General features: G+C 37.3%; 1 long non-coding RNA gene and 1 pseudogene across 1 annotated transcript; one reads left to right on the forward strand and one right to left on the reverse strand.

Annotated features, from left to right (window-relative positions):
- Window positions 1–1,125: 1,125 nt before the first annotated feature.
- Window positions 1,126–11,220, forward strand: LOC121881407 (annotated as a pseudogene).
- LOC121881416 lies at window positions 4,849–14,028 on the reverse strand. The gene is made up of 4 exons (XR_006091780.1): window positions 13,939–14,028; window positions 6,219–6,316; window positions 5,948–6,097; window positions 4,849–4,935 (listed from the first exon to the last, which is right to left on the reverse strand). It is a non-coding gene; the product is annotated as an uncharacterized LOC121881416 (long non-coding RNA).
- Between the last annotated feature and the right edge of the window lie 3,366 nt (window positions 14,029–17,394).

Here is a 17,394-nt window from a genome sequence, read left to right on the forward strand (position 1 = left end):
TTTGCAGTTCCAACCGTCTCCAACCTCAAACATAAAAAGGGGTGGTGAGATTGCACCTGACACTTCTGGTAAAGTCACTGGAGTCATCAGAGGTTAGACCCGTCAAGGTATGATTGTATTTCAACAGTTTAATTTTGTTAATTTAATTGACAAGTTACTGTTACATTTTTTCCACATTGCTTATGACATTTTGAATTGTTTCTTCTAAAAAAATTAAGTAATTTTAAATATTCTTGAAAAAAAAACATTCTTAAAAATTCTTGACTTTTTTTATAATAATGAAAAGATTATGGCAAAATAATTTTAGGTGTAGATAATGTGTTATTTATATAACACATCTACTTTATATGTTATTTTATATTTTATCATATAGTAGTTTTTGATGGGGAAAGTAATCAATATATACAGTACATTATTAAAACATTTTTTAAGTTTTCCTTTTGAAAAAAGTTTTCCTTTACATTACTTCATGTGCAGTTTGTCAATTAAATTGAAATAAAATGTACATTTTTGTGAGCTACTTTCATTGTACATTTCCTTTTTGTATATATTTTATATATTAATACTTTTAATAGTTTTTGGTTTCATTTTCTTTTTACACTTTGTTGCAGTTTATCTCAGAACTTTGTTGTAAATATTGCTGTATAGGAGGTGGGACTGATTGTCTCGATGGCTTTCAGCTCAATGTTTACATAATCACTCTTATTGAGAAATCTGTCTGAATAGCAAATAATAGGAAAAAAAGTGCAATTATATGCTTGGTTGGGAGTGGCACACCAGGACATTCTTCAGGAGTGTATTTAATGTGTGTCTTTAACCCTTTATGTTAGGTTCAAAGTACAAATATACTGGTTCAGAATAGGGCAGATGAGGCTCCTAAAAATCAGTTCTTCATTATATATTAATTTTCTCTCTTTTTCTCCTTTACATAGTCATTATTTTGGGTTTGAAATCTCCATATTTGACACTGTTCCTGGCATTTTCTTTTCCCTTTGTCATTTTCAGTAAAACTGAAATAACATCATAACGTCATTCTCATTATTCATTAATGCATCTTCCAATATATCTTCCAGAAACATTTGGCAATGTTAGTATACACAATCAGAACACGTATCCATTGAACCAACTTAACTGACAGTCTTTTTCCGTAATTCACATGATAATTAATAATATTTTTCTCTCTGTAGATTGATCATGACTTCAGTGCTCGGCATAGCCCTGCTGGCCTTGGTCCTATCAGGGCCCACTGTTGCCTTTATCTCCATCTGGGGTGGGGCTTCAACTCATGTCAGCATTACAGGAACGGCCCTGTTAGAAAAAGTGACAGAGACATGTCGAGCGGTGGTTGAAGCTGCTGGTCATGAGTTCAAACCCACGGTAGGATTGGAAGATAAAACTGTGCAAACAGCACAAACATAATCACACACACACACTCCAATATACACACATTCACCCTCATTTCAACATATTAGTGTGTTTTAATTCAGCCTTGATACACAGTATGTAGAATACTGGATAAATGATAATTTTGTGGTTGTTTCATGCTACATTTTTAAAATATAGCCATCAAATCTTACTGAAACTGAGTGTGATGAGAGTAGTGGAGGTGTATAAGAGTCATTTTTATCTAGAACAACAGTCATTAAGTTGATTTTTTGTAACTTCTTAATCCTATTCTTTGTGAGAAACATGGCTCCATTCTTAAGGCAAACAGACATTTGCGTACATCTACAGTACTACACTCTCCCTTCTTGACTTGTTACTGCAACTGTAACCTCTAGCCTCTTCCCTCTGACTGCAGGGTTCATCTCCTGAAGAGCTGGTCCAGGCCTGTCTTGGCCCAACAGCAACAGGAGAAGTATCAGGCGCCAAGTTTCACTCTGCTCTTCAAGAGATCTTCATCCAGCATGGACTGGTAGACCGTGACTTTGCCAACAGGTGGGAAAAACATAACAGGTCACAATAATTAAAAATGAAATGATAATTAATTATAATTACCTGCGGAAAATTCCCTCAGTGCTCCACATCACTTCAACTCAGAGACCTTCCTGGAGGGACGTGGCCTAATCATGGAAGGCATGACGGCCATTAAAGCTAACATTCGCAAGTTCGAAAACTTCCAGGCTGCCAGGGAAACACTGGGCAGAGTCCTTCATACACTTCAGGTGAGAGAGGTGGAGGGAAAGTGCTGGGCATGGAGATGTTGAAAAGAGAGGTGAGAAAAACATTGGAATAACAGACAGAAGACAGAATGACAGAGGATAGAAAAAGAAAAAGTTGACCGTGTGCATAAATAGTCAAGATGTATTGACAATTGTGTCTATAAAGTGTTAATGTGTGTGTTTCCATGTACTGACAGGACTTCTACAGCCACAGTAACTGGGTGGAGCTGGGATACACAGAGCCATACATCGCCCTCATACATCCAGACCTTCCTCTGGAAAACCTAGCAGGTGCGTGTGTGTATTACTTTTGCCATATACATAGGAGGACTATCTGTATATTATGGTGGGTTCAATGTCATAAAGTAGACAATATTCATATCATTGTAGGCTGGGTAAAACTTGATCTGGGAAGATATTTATAGACCAAAGAGTAGAGTGGCTGGTGGGTGTGCATTACTTTCAGATAACTTGTTCTAAATGAAAAACAAAGTAACTGAATAGCTGGAAGACTACACAGCTGTTACCAGCTTTCTCCTATCTATTAAAGCAGTCAAGTTTATTTCAAAGTTGACAAAAACAATACACACATCTTAATTGCAGAGACTGGTATAAGTGGGATCTTCCACTCTGACTGTACAGTTATGAAAACTACAAGACATCCTGCAAGAGAAGAAACTCACATCAGGCTACATGGGAATCTTCTCTGCTGACAAGCCTAAAGGTATCAGTATCAGTACCAAACCATATTTAAACACATATTCAAATACGCAGGCCCACATTCACAGTCAGGGCTACTGATTCTTAACACAAGGCTAAGTGAGGCTTGTGATCACCAACAATACAGTCTGTGAATTGTGCAGATGCCCTATCAAGGTCCACTACATTAAATAAATTCAGTTTTAATTTCCCTCAAGGAAGAAATTAATTTCCACAGCGAGTCAAAATATGTGAACATTGATATGAAATCATTATTACCTGCATACATGACTCGACAACACACCATGACAGAAAGAACAAACAAAACAAGAGGATATTTCACTTATTGATTTAGCAAATTATATTTAATATTAGCGAAAAATGTTGATTTATATAGGAGGCCACATTAAGAATGAAGTCATTAATTTATTCACAAACCGGGGCAGGATCAGCCAATGCACCTTAAAGGAATAGTTCGACATTTTGGCAAATATTTTTGAGAAGAGTTTGATAAGAAGATCGATACCACTGACATCACGCCACCAGCTGAGGCTCCAGAAAGTGACTGTTCCTGGCCAAGAAATAGTCCCACATATAAAACATCAAAAGTTATTTTTACACTTTGTTTTTGTATGAATTCAACAAATGAGATAATGTGTCAATTATGGACTTTAAGAGAAGCTACTGGCTGGATTTTATTACAACACAGAGCCAGGTTATTCATTTCCCCCTGTTTCCAGTCTTTATGCTAAGCTTAGCAAACTGGCTGCTGGCTAGACAGACAGATATGAGAGACATGTCAATCTTTATCAAGTTCTCTGCAAGAAAGCAAATCAATTTTCTATTGGGAATCTAGATAAAACATTTAAAGATCCTCGCCAGACATGTCGTAAGATATGTAAAACATCCTCGGAATAATATGTATCTAAAATAATTTTTTCCCTCAAAAAAGGTACAATTACTTCGTTAAAAATTTCAAAATTCCATCTTTTCCCTCTCCGTCATTGAAAAATCAAGAATCTCTGAATATACAAATATTGAACAAATGTTGTTGTTGTTTTAAATGTTTAACTGCTGGACACAAGCAGAATGTCTCCTTCACTCTAAAGTCCCTTCTCAGTGTTTGTGCACTGGAGGCTTCAAGTTTGCACGTCACACTTGTGTAAGTTGCATACTAGACCACGATTGGCTCCAAACTATCTAAGATGTCACAAATAAAATAAACCAAAAGGAGGATTTTGAATTGTATTCTGAAAACAATGGGTAGCCAGTGGAGGTTCCGGAGGACTGGAATTATATGGTCTGATCTTTTTGTCCTGGGTAGAAATTGTGCGGCTGAGTTCTGGATAAATTGTAATTAATGCATTGTTTTGTTTGGAAGACCCTGCTCATGACAAATGCATGCATGAGTTTCTCTGAGTCAGACTGAGAAAGAAAGCCTCTGATTCTGGAAATGTTTCTGAGGTGGAAAAAGGCAACCTTGGTGATGTTGTTAATATGATCCTTAAAGCTTAGTTCACCAACCATGGTTACTCCTAGGTTTTTAATCTGGTCTTTTAGTGTCAAACTCTACACATACATCATTCTGCACAGTAAAGCTCAAACACATTTTTGACTAGAGGGGGACTTAAACCGATAACTAACACACATCTCTTCTGTCACTCTCATATGACATTCAAGATATCCCAGCATTTATTGAGTTTGCACTCATGAGCCAGTTGTCTAAAAACATGTTTGTTCTACTTAGAGTACAAGACAAACATACTTTTTCATGACGGGCAAGTCAATCTTCTTAGGAAAAGCACACATGAGTACATTGCAGGCACAAGTCTACTATAAATAGCTTTTTGAACCATGTCCCAGTTCGACCTGTCCCTTCTATCCTGTGACAGGTAAATGTAGCCATGGAGGTGCAGCTGACCTGACTAGCATGGTAGTTCCTCGCGGAGGCATTAGCAAAGATGAGCGTCGCTCGGACAATGTGGCCCTCCACAATGCTGCTGTAAATGCAGCCACAGCCGCCAGCCTTCAGCTGCTGGAGGACATCCGGCTGGCCGCCTGGGACAATGACTTCCTGAGGTAAATCATCAGACGTGGAAAACATCTCAATCTAACTATTTGCTGTGCATGAATGAAAGACAGAATTATACTATATGATGAAAATAAACACTGTGGCATGGTCTATTAGGTTTAACTTGACCTTTAATTTTTCACCTCTCTCACAGAATGATGGGGATTGCCCGTTCCTCTGTTGTGTGTTTTGTTATTGACACCACTGGCAGTATGTCAGATGACATTGATGCAGCCAGGGATGTTGTTTATGAAATCATTGACAGCAAAAAAGGAACACAGGACGAGCCATCCGAGTACATTCTGGTGACCTTCAATGACCCAGGTATGAACTTGTTGTTGTGATATTGCCATATATTGTTTTCCATGTTATGCTTGACTATATAGTTGTTACACTAGTTAAATATTAGTGTAATATAATGTAAAGTAGATTTATCAAACTGAATTGCATATAGTATATTATACAGCATACAGTCACAGTCGTTCTGCAGGATGAGAAATGATACAGTCCAAACCAGAATGATGTACTAGCATTTAGCCCTTTTTGTGTTTTATATGTAGAGTTTGGACCTATGATCAGGACAACAGACGCTGATGAGATGAAAATAGAAATCTCTAAGCTCACAGTGAACGGAGGTGGTGATCTCCCCGAGATGTGCCTATCAGGACTTCAGGTGCTAAAACGGATTGACATTTTCAAAATGTAGTTCCACATATTTTTATGGATCCCTCTAAGAGTATGATGATTCAGAATGAACTTAACAGGTTAATTATTTTGATGTCTCCAGTTGGCTCTTACCGGTGCCCCTGCCTCCTCCTACATCTATGTTTTCACTGATGCTACATCCAAAGACATCGACCTCAAGGATACTATTGATGCTCTCATCAGGAGCACCAAGTCAACGGTAAATACTGACATCCAGTTGTGTCCCATGTTCACTCAGTATTTAACTTGAGAGGCTGGGGTTATAATCTCCCTATTAACTCATCTACAGGTGTCATTCCTCATCACTGACATCAGCACAAGGCGCCGTCGTTCCCTCAGTGCTGCTTCCTTTGATGACTACAAGGACCTGGCTCTGGTCTCTGGAGGCCAGGCGATCCACGTGTCCAAGAAACAGTTGCCTGAGGCCACAGACGTCATCCTTGACACATCCACTTCAGCCCTGGTAAGATTGTGCAGTTCTGATTAAGCATAAGTAAGTCCGTTATACAATTCCCACTATCTGAAGCATGTACCCGGCCTTAAATGGTTAGACTATTATGAAGAATCGAGAGGTAAATCACCCATTTGGTTCCTCTTGTCCCTCCCTCAGGTGACAGTCCTTCAGCGAGCAAGGAACCCTGGGAAGCAGGAGACCTTCCCCTTCACGTTGGACGAATCTCTGAAAAACATCACCATCTACATCACAGGCACATCCATTACTTTCACACTGACCAACCCTGCAGGTAACACATCACTCCCAATGCAGCAATTAATCTTTCTTGCTGAGAATGCCATTGTGAAACAACTTGATGACTAATTTCATTCTTGTAAATTCCAGGTGTGAGCCAGAGCCACAGTGAGGCCAGCGGTAAGCTGGGAACCATTCAGACAGTAGGTAACCTGAGGAGAATTCGTCTCAATGCCGACAAGCTGACAGGCACCTGGCAGATCAACATCAACTCCAACCAACCATACACACTTAAAGTCACAGGTCAGATACTTATAATTTGATAATCACACAATGTCCTAAAGAAAACGAACCTGCTGTTGAAATTGCTTAATTTGCCTTAATTTAAGGTAATCCAAGCCCATATTCACACCCTGACCCTGACTGTGGCGTTTAAAATGGGTTCTAATCAGTAGCATGCTCACATTTATTCCCACTGCTTTTTTTGTCCATGCAAAACATCTAGATTGATAGTTATTCTGGTTTCAAAGTACCAAATAACACAAATTATTGCAAATTTGTTAGTAAAACTTCAACAGTTAAGAGGCATTCATTCAGATCTCATAAAAGTACACTAAGATTCTTTCGGTGTGTATCTGTATTTACCGACAGTCTGTGCATATGTTTCCAGGCCAGAGTACTATCACCTTTATCTATGACTTTGTGGAGAGCTTCAAAGGATCTCACCCAGGTTATGCAATACTCAGTGGACGTCCACAGGCAGGTAGAGTACATGCAATAAAGAAACAGTATCATACTGACTGAACATTTTAAAAACACAGAGTAAGTATGTGTAATTATCAATCATAAATGCTATGGTCCCACAACATTGTTGTTGTCATTTTTAATTTTGACCTATGGTAGGGATTTATATTTTTTTAATGTAATTATATTTCTGTTTATATTTTTCCAACCATACAGCATGTGTAAAAGTTTTAAGGAAATTTCCCACCCATAATACCAAGCATTCAAATGATTGTTTGTGAGTTATTGTGTGATGGCTATGAATGTAAAACATGTTTCAAATCACTCTGTAGTAAATTGCTGGACATGTTTTATCTAAAGTAGATGTCACTGTGCTACAAGTGCTTCATTTAGCGGTGAAAAATAATTAAGTCACCACATGTAAGTCACTTCTGCTCATATTGGAAGAATATGGAAGAAGAATGGAAGAAAACTGAAAGAAAATAATGAAGACAAATAACAATCTTCTTACTTTGTCACTGGCTTCTTCAGGCAGACAAGGCAATACCTATTTAAAGCAGTTATAATCAATATTTTTACATTAATTATGGATCAAATCATTACTTATGTGTAAAAGGTGTCACTCTAGCAACAAACCAACAGGCAATAATCACCCAACTGCAGTTCTCCTAAGCTCTAAAGAGCATTTTAGCATCTTTAAGCGTGTTGTTTTGGTTTTAAGACAAAACTTAATTAATTTGGTTCACTCTCAAAGCTCTCCATGGTATTGTTTGCAGAGATAGCAGGCAGTGGCACTTGCAGAGAGCAAATAAAAAAGCTCTGATAAACCCACTGTAGACAGATAAAGTTAGCCATTAGCTAGTGAACATAGGGAGCATTTAGCAGCTAAAGAGTCAGATATTTCCCTCAGGAGTTCATGAAGGTCATAACAGACCTAAAAACAGATATCGAATGGTGGCCAGAAACACAATTTCAAATGAATACTAATACTAAATACTAAATGAATACTAACATTTGCTGGACGTGTAAATAGGCACCTGTGAACTTCTGCATAACAACTCATTAAGCTGATAATATACAGTGTGTACACCAATATGATTACAGCCTATTTCTGCTGCCCCCATGTGGCCAAAAAAATGAAACAGTTCCTGCAGGTTTAGCTTGACTGATAAGCAAATTACTCAAGTATACTAACATTTTAGCATCCAGGGCCATTACACATATTGTAAGTGTAAATATGTGCAACAGGTTATATTAAAAAAAAGTTTCTCAACCCTGACAGATTTCCTGTAGCCAAACAGCAAATTCCTTTGAAGCAAAGGCTAAAACGGGTTAGAAGTATGCTTACATGCACACTAGTATCCTGGTGATGATGCAGTTTTTCAAGTATCTTGGTTATGTTTTGTGCATGTAAACACTTTATCCTGTTCTCAGAAACCTGAATAAGGCCCTATCCTGGTTTTGAGAAACCTGGATATGCTACCTGGAGTAATCTGATAGAAACCAGGATACTGTTGCATGTAAACACCTTATCCAGGTTTCTGAACATTCTTTGTTGGTACAGAACATAGTGGCTGAGATGGTGAGAAATCAAGATACAACTGCTCACAGTTGATTAGAAACCTGGATACTGTTAGAATCATGTAAACAGGTATATGAATAACCAGGTTTCTCATGTTCATTGTAAACGTCATATCCCAAATATGATCAAAACCAGGATAAGACTCAAAACCATGATACTAGTGCATATGTAAATGCACTCAGTCCACAAATGATGGTGTATCACGATCATACATTTTAGCTTAAAACAATGTGCAAATTGCGGCATCTTTCCACCACCACAAGTGTACAGTGTTTACTGTAAAGTCAGCCAATGACGTTTGGCCATGAAAACGAATTCCCCTCTTGTTCTTCCCCTACATTGCTTATTTTCTTCTCTACTTTGGACAACCAGGCCAGCCGGCCACCCTGATGCTCTCAGTGATGGGTCGAAAGGGTCCGTCTTCGATGACAATTGGAGATGTTGGCCTGGTAATTGTGTCTGGTCCTGAGGCTGTTAGAAATGGTACAATAACTGACATGGGCAACGGAGACATCCTGGTGACAGTTGATGAGGTACCTGAGGGGGAGTTTGTCGTCATTCTGAAAGGAACTGACAAAGAGTCAAACAGTACATTTCAGAGACAGTCTACCACCCAGATGTCTGTCTCAAAAGTGAAAATCCAGGTCAGTCTTTTCACCTCCTCTTCACATCCCATGTACCTGTCCCCACAGTTTTTGTCCTGTTCATTATAAAAATTACATATTGAATTATATTAACTCTTGAAGACCTTGAACTCTCTAAGAATATAAGAACTTCTTCTTTTGCCACTTTTCGCTGCAGGCTCTGGTGGACAGCAGTGTAGAGCCAGGGGAAGCCTTCAATGTCTCTTTCAGTGTTATGACCCCGGGCTCTGGAGGTCAATACCTCATCAGTGCCAGAAATAACAGAGACTTCCCCATGTCCTACCCAAAACGGTGAGGGGAGGTAGCCAAAAGCAATTCTTTGTTTCAAACTTTGTTGAATGTCATCAATCAATGCCAACACATCTCAAATCTCAAGTGCCTGTTCCTGCTGCCTGTAGCTTAGGGCAAAGTTACATCTGGGTGGAGTACCATGCTCAACGCAACCCCACAGTTGGAGAAAAGTTTGAGTCATCCAAAGGTGTAACTCCACACCAATCTGCAAAGACTCTCCCCTGTAGATGTAAAAATTTCAAGCAAAAGCAAATGTGTGGATTGCTTTCCTGTAACCAGCGTATTTTTCTTTTTTCTCTTGACAGTCTTGGCTTGACAACCGGACAATATACTAATGCTACTTTGACCATTACGCCACCTGCCAACACACCAACAGGCACTGACATCACTCTGACTCTGGAAGCCAAGTCGTCCAGTGGCGTTGACTCTAATTACGCTGTTCTTAGATTGTCTGTTATCACCAAGGTAACCAATCAAATTCTCCTTCACACCTTGTTGGAAAGATTAAAACAAATTTCTAGAAAGGCTTTGAAACATATCTACAAAGCCAGCCACAAAGATGGCTATAACAGATGCATAAAGTTATATACAAGTATCCTACGGATCTAAATTTCAAGTTTCATGTTCCAATTTCAAAAATCACTGTGATTCATGCATACATTTCCCATCTTTCTTTTTCTGTTCTGTCCAGATTACAGATTTTATTCAGCCTCTGTGTAAAGTGATTAGTGTACTGGCTGATGATTGTCCCCAAGATGTATCTCAGTGTAAACCTTTCCAGTGGGAGCTATCAGCCAACCTTACTGATGGAAACGGCACCGGGATTGAGGGCATTTCCCTGCGTCAAGGTGGTGGAACCCTCACATACACCTCCCTGAGCTCTCCCATCATCCAGGCAAACTACAACGCCTCCTGTTGCTCTCAGATTGTTGAGTTTATAGCTGTTGATAAAGTTGGAAATGTGGGCAAGTGCTATCACTCCATTGTACGTTCTGCCTGCCCTCCTGCTCTGACTCTGTCGCTGCCACTGTGGCTTTGCCTGCTGGTAAATGCCTCTGTACTAAGAACTTGAAGAGCTTTGGTTAGGTTTCACAGTATCTCATGTCTGTTCTCTGTATCAGGCATTGGACAGTAGAGGTGGACAGGTAAAGTCTAACGGTTTTTTACTCCCAAATATCAATAACAATATATCAATATCAACCTAAAATATCCAGTATCTGTCAGGCTACATTGAATAGTCCGCCTTTTACGACTGTAAATTATTTAAAACAATGTGCTTCCACTATGGATGGACATTTTCTACTGGAGATGGTCTTCTGCCAAGATAACATATGAGCACTGATTAAGAACTGAATGATAGTGACACAATTTTATCCGATCAACCATAAAAACCTGGAGGACATTATACAACATCTGAAATCCTCCTCCTGCTGCCTTGATATTCTGCCTACAGGCTTTTTCAAAATCGTTTCAAATTGCATGGCCTCAGATCCTCTACAGATTGTCAACACGTCTCTTTTCTCAGGTGTCTTCCCACAGGCCCTGAAAATTGCCATCATCAAGACACTGAAAAAAGGACAATCCCATTTTTAAGTAAAATCATTGAAAAACCTGTTTTTCAACAGCTGAACAACTTCGTGGCATTTAACAACTGTTTTGATGTCTTCCAGTCAGGATTTCGACCACAACACAGCACTGAGACTGCTCTTGTTAAGGTCTTCAATGACATCCACTTAAACATTGACAGTGGCAGAATTTCAGTATCAGTATTAATGGATCTCAGTGCCGCATTTGACACAGTCATTCACAACAAATTACTAGACAGACTGGAAAACTGGGTGGGACTTTGTGGCACAGTACTGAACTGGTTTGAATCCTACTTAAAGGACAGGGACTACTTTGTGTCTATAGGGACATCTGACATCTGAGCAGACAAAAATGAAATGCGGATTTCCCAAAGGCTCCATTCTGGGGCCTCTTCTGTTCAACATCTACATGCTCCCACTAGCCCAGATTATGGAAAACAACAGTATATATTACCACAGTTATGCAGATGACAAACAAATTTACATAAACATATCAGGAAACTATGGTCAAATACAAGTACTGAGTAAGTGCATTGAACAAATTAACAATTGGATGTGCCAGAATTTTCTTCAATTAAACAAAGATAAAACTGAAGTAATTGTTTTTGGAGCCAAGGAAGAACAGTTAAAAGTCAGCACTCAGCTTCAATCAATTATGTTAAAAAACCACAAACCAAGCCTGAAATCTTGGTGTAGTCATGGACTCAGACCTGAATTTCAAAAGCCACATTAAGATAATTACAAAATCAGCCTACTATCATCTAAAGAATATATCAAGAATTAAATGACTTATGTCTCAGCAGGATTTGGAAAACTTGTCCATGCATTTATCTTGAGTAGACTTGACTACTGTAATGGTGTCTTTGCAGGTCTCCCTAAAAATCTATCAGACAGCTACAGCTGATTCAGAACACTTCTGCTTGTGTCCTCACAAAGACTAAGAAAGTGAATCATATCACTCCAATTTTCAGATCTTTACACTGGCTTCCTTTCTGTCAAAGAATTGATTTTAATATACTGCTGTTAGTTTATAAAGCACTGAATGGTTTAGGGCCAAAATACTGATCTGCTGCTACGTTATGAATCATCTAGACCTCTCAGGTCATCTGGGACATGTCTGCTTTCTGTCCCCAGAGTAAAAACTAAACATGGAGAAGCAGCATTCAGTTTTTATGCTCCACATATCTGGAACAAACTCCCAGAAAACTGCAGGTCTGCTGGAACTCTCAGTTCTTTTAAATCACAGCTGAAGACTGTTCTGTTTGCCGCTGCCTTTTACTTAACCAAATTTGAGGGTTAATATCTTGCACTACACTGTCACTTTTATTCTCCTGTTTTATCTGACTTATTCTATTTTAGCTTCTTTTTATTTCCAAATTTAACACTTTTTAATTGGATTTAAATGTCATTTTACATTGCCTTGTGTTGCTTTTATATTCTGTCTTGATGCATTTTATGCTCTATACAAAGCACTTTGAATTGCCTTGTTGTTGAAATGTGCTATACAAGGGTGTTTCTACAATTACGGTCACTTTCTCTAAAATTAAAAAAATCAACCTGTATGAATTTTAATTTAAACCACCAATGACCAACCATATAAACATGTACACAAAATTGCATATATTTGTTAAGATTTCAATCTGGAACATGTTTATTTTTTATGGTTTTTATCACTTTTTATTGCAAAATGTCCTTACAGCAACATTACAACAATGTTCATTTTATACATTTTCCTTTTTTAATTTCTATAAAAAAATTTTTAAGAATTTTAAATTCATTTCCATCAAGCTTTGTGAATCATTGAAAATACTGATAAAAAAAAAAAAACAATTTCATGGTTTTCTAATGTGTTAATCATCTCTACTTAAGTGTTAAAATAGTTTTTGCAAATAAAAATCACAATAATAATTAAAATAAAGCATTTCTGAGGTAATGCCATCTTGTGTTGGTAAGGACACAATGTTAATGGTAAATGTTAATAATGCAACTTAACAATAGGCTACTCTAGAGAACAACAGTAACAGATAAAAACAGAAGGTATTACATGTGTCAAAGATAGTAGAAGTATTGCATTATAGACTAATTTTCATGTTTAAAAAAATATTATGGCCTAAAGTTGATGTGGCACAAACATTAATTAACAAATACTCTAACACAAACCCATAACACTAACAGCATCTCAACACAACATTACATTTGTGTACCAAGTCCAACTATTTCACATTTCAGCCTGAGGAGTAAACTCACTGCAACTTTGAAGCTTTTGGTAAATCTACAGGTAACTAATTAAAATGAGAGCAAAGCACATAGGTGACAGTGTGATTGCTGAAGTAAGTAAACCTATCTACAGACACTGCACCCCCGAGGTACTGAGCTTCAGACCAATGTTGAAGGCTGATTAATTTGGTGTCATCTATGGTTGCAAAACTGAATTAAGTTTACAATAGACTTAATATTTGCAATATAATATATATTATAATATATAACTCACCTTGAATATGTCTCTACTGCGACACAAGGTCTTTACCACAACACCTAAAGTTGCTGCAGTAAAGACATGCTGTGGAAATGCTAATTTTTGCTAATATTGCAGATAAATGGCAGCTAGCAAGGCCTGCTATCTTAGTTTTGACTCTTGGCATCTAATTTATATGAAATTCAACAGTAATATTAATTTATTTTTAAAATTTAGTTAAAAATACACAATTACTACGCTGTACAGTAAGGACACATAATAAATACTTCAGAAGAAAAGATGATCTTTACCTTGTTTTTCTTGATCTTGAGGGTCACCCAGTGTGAGTGGCCCAACCTGTCCTCCATGTGCTCACTTGTTAACTTCTGTTTCCATAGAAACTAGATTTGTTTGGCTTTGAAAAAAACTTTTACTACCACATTGGTTCAGTGTTGAAGTAAGGACTCAAAAGTGTGGGACAGGCACATTTAAATGAAAAAAATCATATAAATGATCAGTAAACAAAAAAAGAGTTTTAATATGATGTAAAGTAATATCTATATGGAACAATTTCATTTGAAATAATGTCATATTGTAATTGAATTAGAATTACTTTTCGTGGATCTCAACATTGAGACCAGCGTTGTGGGACATAAACAAAGCGTTTTTTATGTCAAGATTTGTAATAACATTGTGAATATATCTATCAAGCATCATATGACAAATTTTAACATAAATCCAAAATTTCACTGCTGGGACTTAACCCTTTCATGCATGAATTATGATAACCTCAGTCAGGATTTTTTTCCTAAGTGTTTTTATTCTCCTTTGAAAAAAATATTTGAACTTCATTTATTTTGAACATGCATTTTTCAAGGAGGAGTCCACTCAGGTGGACAGCATGCGTTAGTTTTCAACTTTAGGAATATGTATTTAGCAAATCAATGAATTAAAATTGTATATTATTTGAACTATAAAATAATATATATTTTCAAAGCTGTTGAACTAATGTTTTAACATATTTTAACATATTCTAATACTGTTCAATGCAATGCAAAACTATTGAACCTTGTTCCTAACTCCTCAGCCTCTTCCCTCTGTCTTACTGCATTTATTAGCACATGAACTACAGATGACTTGAAATGCAGAAGATCCTTCTTTTCTAATCCAGACGTTCTTTTGAGGTGCCAGGTATTCCCTCAGCATCCTCAGCTCCCTCAGCATCCTTATCCCCCTCAGCATCCTCAGCCCCCCCAGCATCCTCAGCATCCTCAGCTCCCTCAGTATCCTTAGCCCCCTAAAACTACAAGTTACATTCTAATAACATAAATCAATTGATTCACAGCCAAAAGAGTTACTGCAGATGAAGAATTTTCAAGAACAACAAAGTCACAGTAATAGTATAATTGTAGTTGAAATATAGCCAGCGATGAACAATGTCCAACTTAGTGGACAGATCATTAATCATCATTTTCTCCCAACATAAAATCAACACTTAGAAATTTTAACAATTGTATTACTCTTTAATTGTTACTTCATATCACAACATTTTATTTACCTGCAAGGGTCAACTACCATAGAAGGATTGGCAAGATATTCCTGAGCCGCTGAGCGTTGGATGGCAGTGTATGGGATGACACACTAGAGTCCACTGTGGTGGCTGATGTGCAACTATACCATCAAAACCCATGCATATCTAAGAAAACTTTTGAATAGCTGTCCACTGTAGTGACCACCATGCATGAAAGGGTTAAACATGCCCCTAGTTGCAGAAACACCCACAAATAAACTTGCCTTGCCTAAATGTACTCTTTGTCTAAAATAGAAAGTAGAAAATATTCAGTTGCACTGCATGTTTGGATATTTTTCTCTTATATACTGTATGTTTATGATATGTCAGCCAAACTCTTGCATCGGACAAATCTTTGGTTACCATAATTTACAATTTTTCCCATTCCTGTAACTTTTCTTCAGAGGTGCTGAAATGGGCATTGTGCTTTGAGGCGAGGCACAGCATTTGAGCAGGAAACAAAATCAACACAATCAATCCTTTTAAAATCATATTTGAGCACTTGAGCACTAACCCTTCCCTTACCCTAGAAAGAATACCCATGTAAATGAAATTCTATGTACAGGTTACATTTTTATGACATACTGTAATGGTGTCTTTGCCCAAAGGCAACGAAAAGCTCCTTTTTCAGGGAAACATATATACATAATATAATATAAATAAATACTGATGTGGTATGTTGTACAACTGTCATGTGGAATCAAAAGAAACATATACATATATATATATAACCATCAATGGCTCCACATTTTAGGTACCTTGGTATAGATATATATATGCATTTATTGACAAAACTGAATAAATAAACTACAAGAGGCTAAAGAAAGCAATATCCAATTAAATACATAGATGGTCATCATTATTTGTCTTGCAACCCATATTTCTGATGTTCTCTTTTCCGGGCTCTCTCAAAATTATTGTCATACTAAATTTGGACCAATCATTGCTCATTCAATTTATGTTTGGAAGCACATGGCTAGAATAGGTAGAACACCAAATGAGGGAATATCTTTTGGAAGAATGGTGTTCATCCCTCCAGATGAGTTCCAGAGACTTGTAGAATCAATGCCAAGGCTGAGGAACACCATTCCTCCAGATAGTGAAAGATATTCCCTCATTTGGTGTTTTGATGATGGTGGTGGAGAGCGCTGTCTAACACGTCAGTCCAAAATCTCCCATAGGTGTTCAATGGGGTTGAGATCTGGTGGCTGCAAAGGCCATAGCATATGATTCACATCATCTTCATACTCATCAAACCATTCAGTGACCCATCATGCCCTATGGATGGGGGACTGTCACCTTGGAAGAGACCACTCCCATCAGGATAGACATGTTTCATCATAGGATAAAGGTGATGACTCAGAATAACTGTATTTATTTGCAGTGACCCCTCACTCTAAGGGTACAGGTTTTTCCTTTTATTTGTCACCCACATGTATATACACACATATATGTGTGTGTATATGTATATATATGTGTGTGTGTGTGTGTGTGTGTGTGTATGTATATATATACACATATATATACATACATACATACATACATACATATATATATATATATACACACACACACACACACACACACACACACACACACACATATATATATATATATATATATATATATGGATGGATGGATGTACAACAAACCAAAATTCCACTTCTTTGCCTTCATTATACTGAAGTGGGTGCAGGAATCTCAGAGATGGAAATTGCAAATTTAAATTACATATTACAGATTACATATAACATAGCTAGACACAAACTAGAAGTGAGATATGTTGTGATTTGAGTGAAACCACTTTAAGACTTTTGATTGACCTGCAGATAGTGTCGTTATCTGAGGGCATTATCTTAACTCGCTTAATAGTCCTTTTACGAACAGACAATGCTTATGTTAGTCTGTTTTAAAGTAAAAGTAAAGTAAATCCTGCACTAAATTATTGTCCTATATTGACATAGTTTCCATACATGTTATCTGAAAATTAATTACACACGTTTGGCAAATCTTGTCACAATTAATTTACATTTGTTAATGCTTATACTTTTGTCACAGTAAACATTCTGAGCAATGAATTGTGAAAAAGTACATTTCTATCTCTATGATGTTAAATAATATGAATAATTTGGAGTATTGTTTTTCTAACAAAGAGTGCAGAGGAGGGTTCACTTGACCATTCTACATTTATTGAATG

This window comes from Thunnus maccoyii, chromosome 2 (genome assembly GCF_910596095.1).
Source record: "Thunnus maccoyii chromosome 2, fThuMac1.1, whole genome shotgun sequence".
In the NCBI taxonomy this organism is placed as follows: Eukaryota; Metazoa; Chordata; class Actinopteri; order Scombriformes; family Scombridae; genus Thunnus; species Thunnus maccoyii.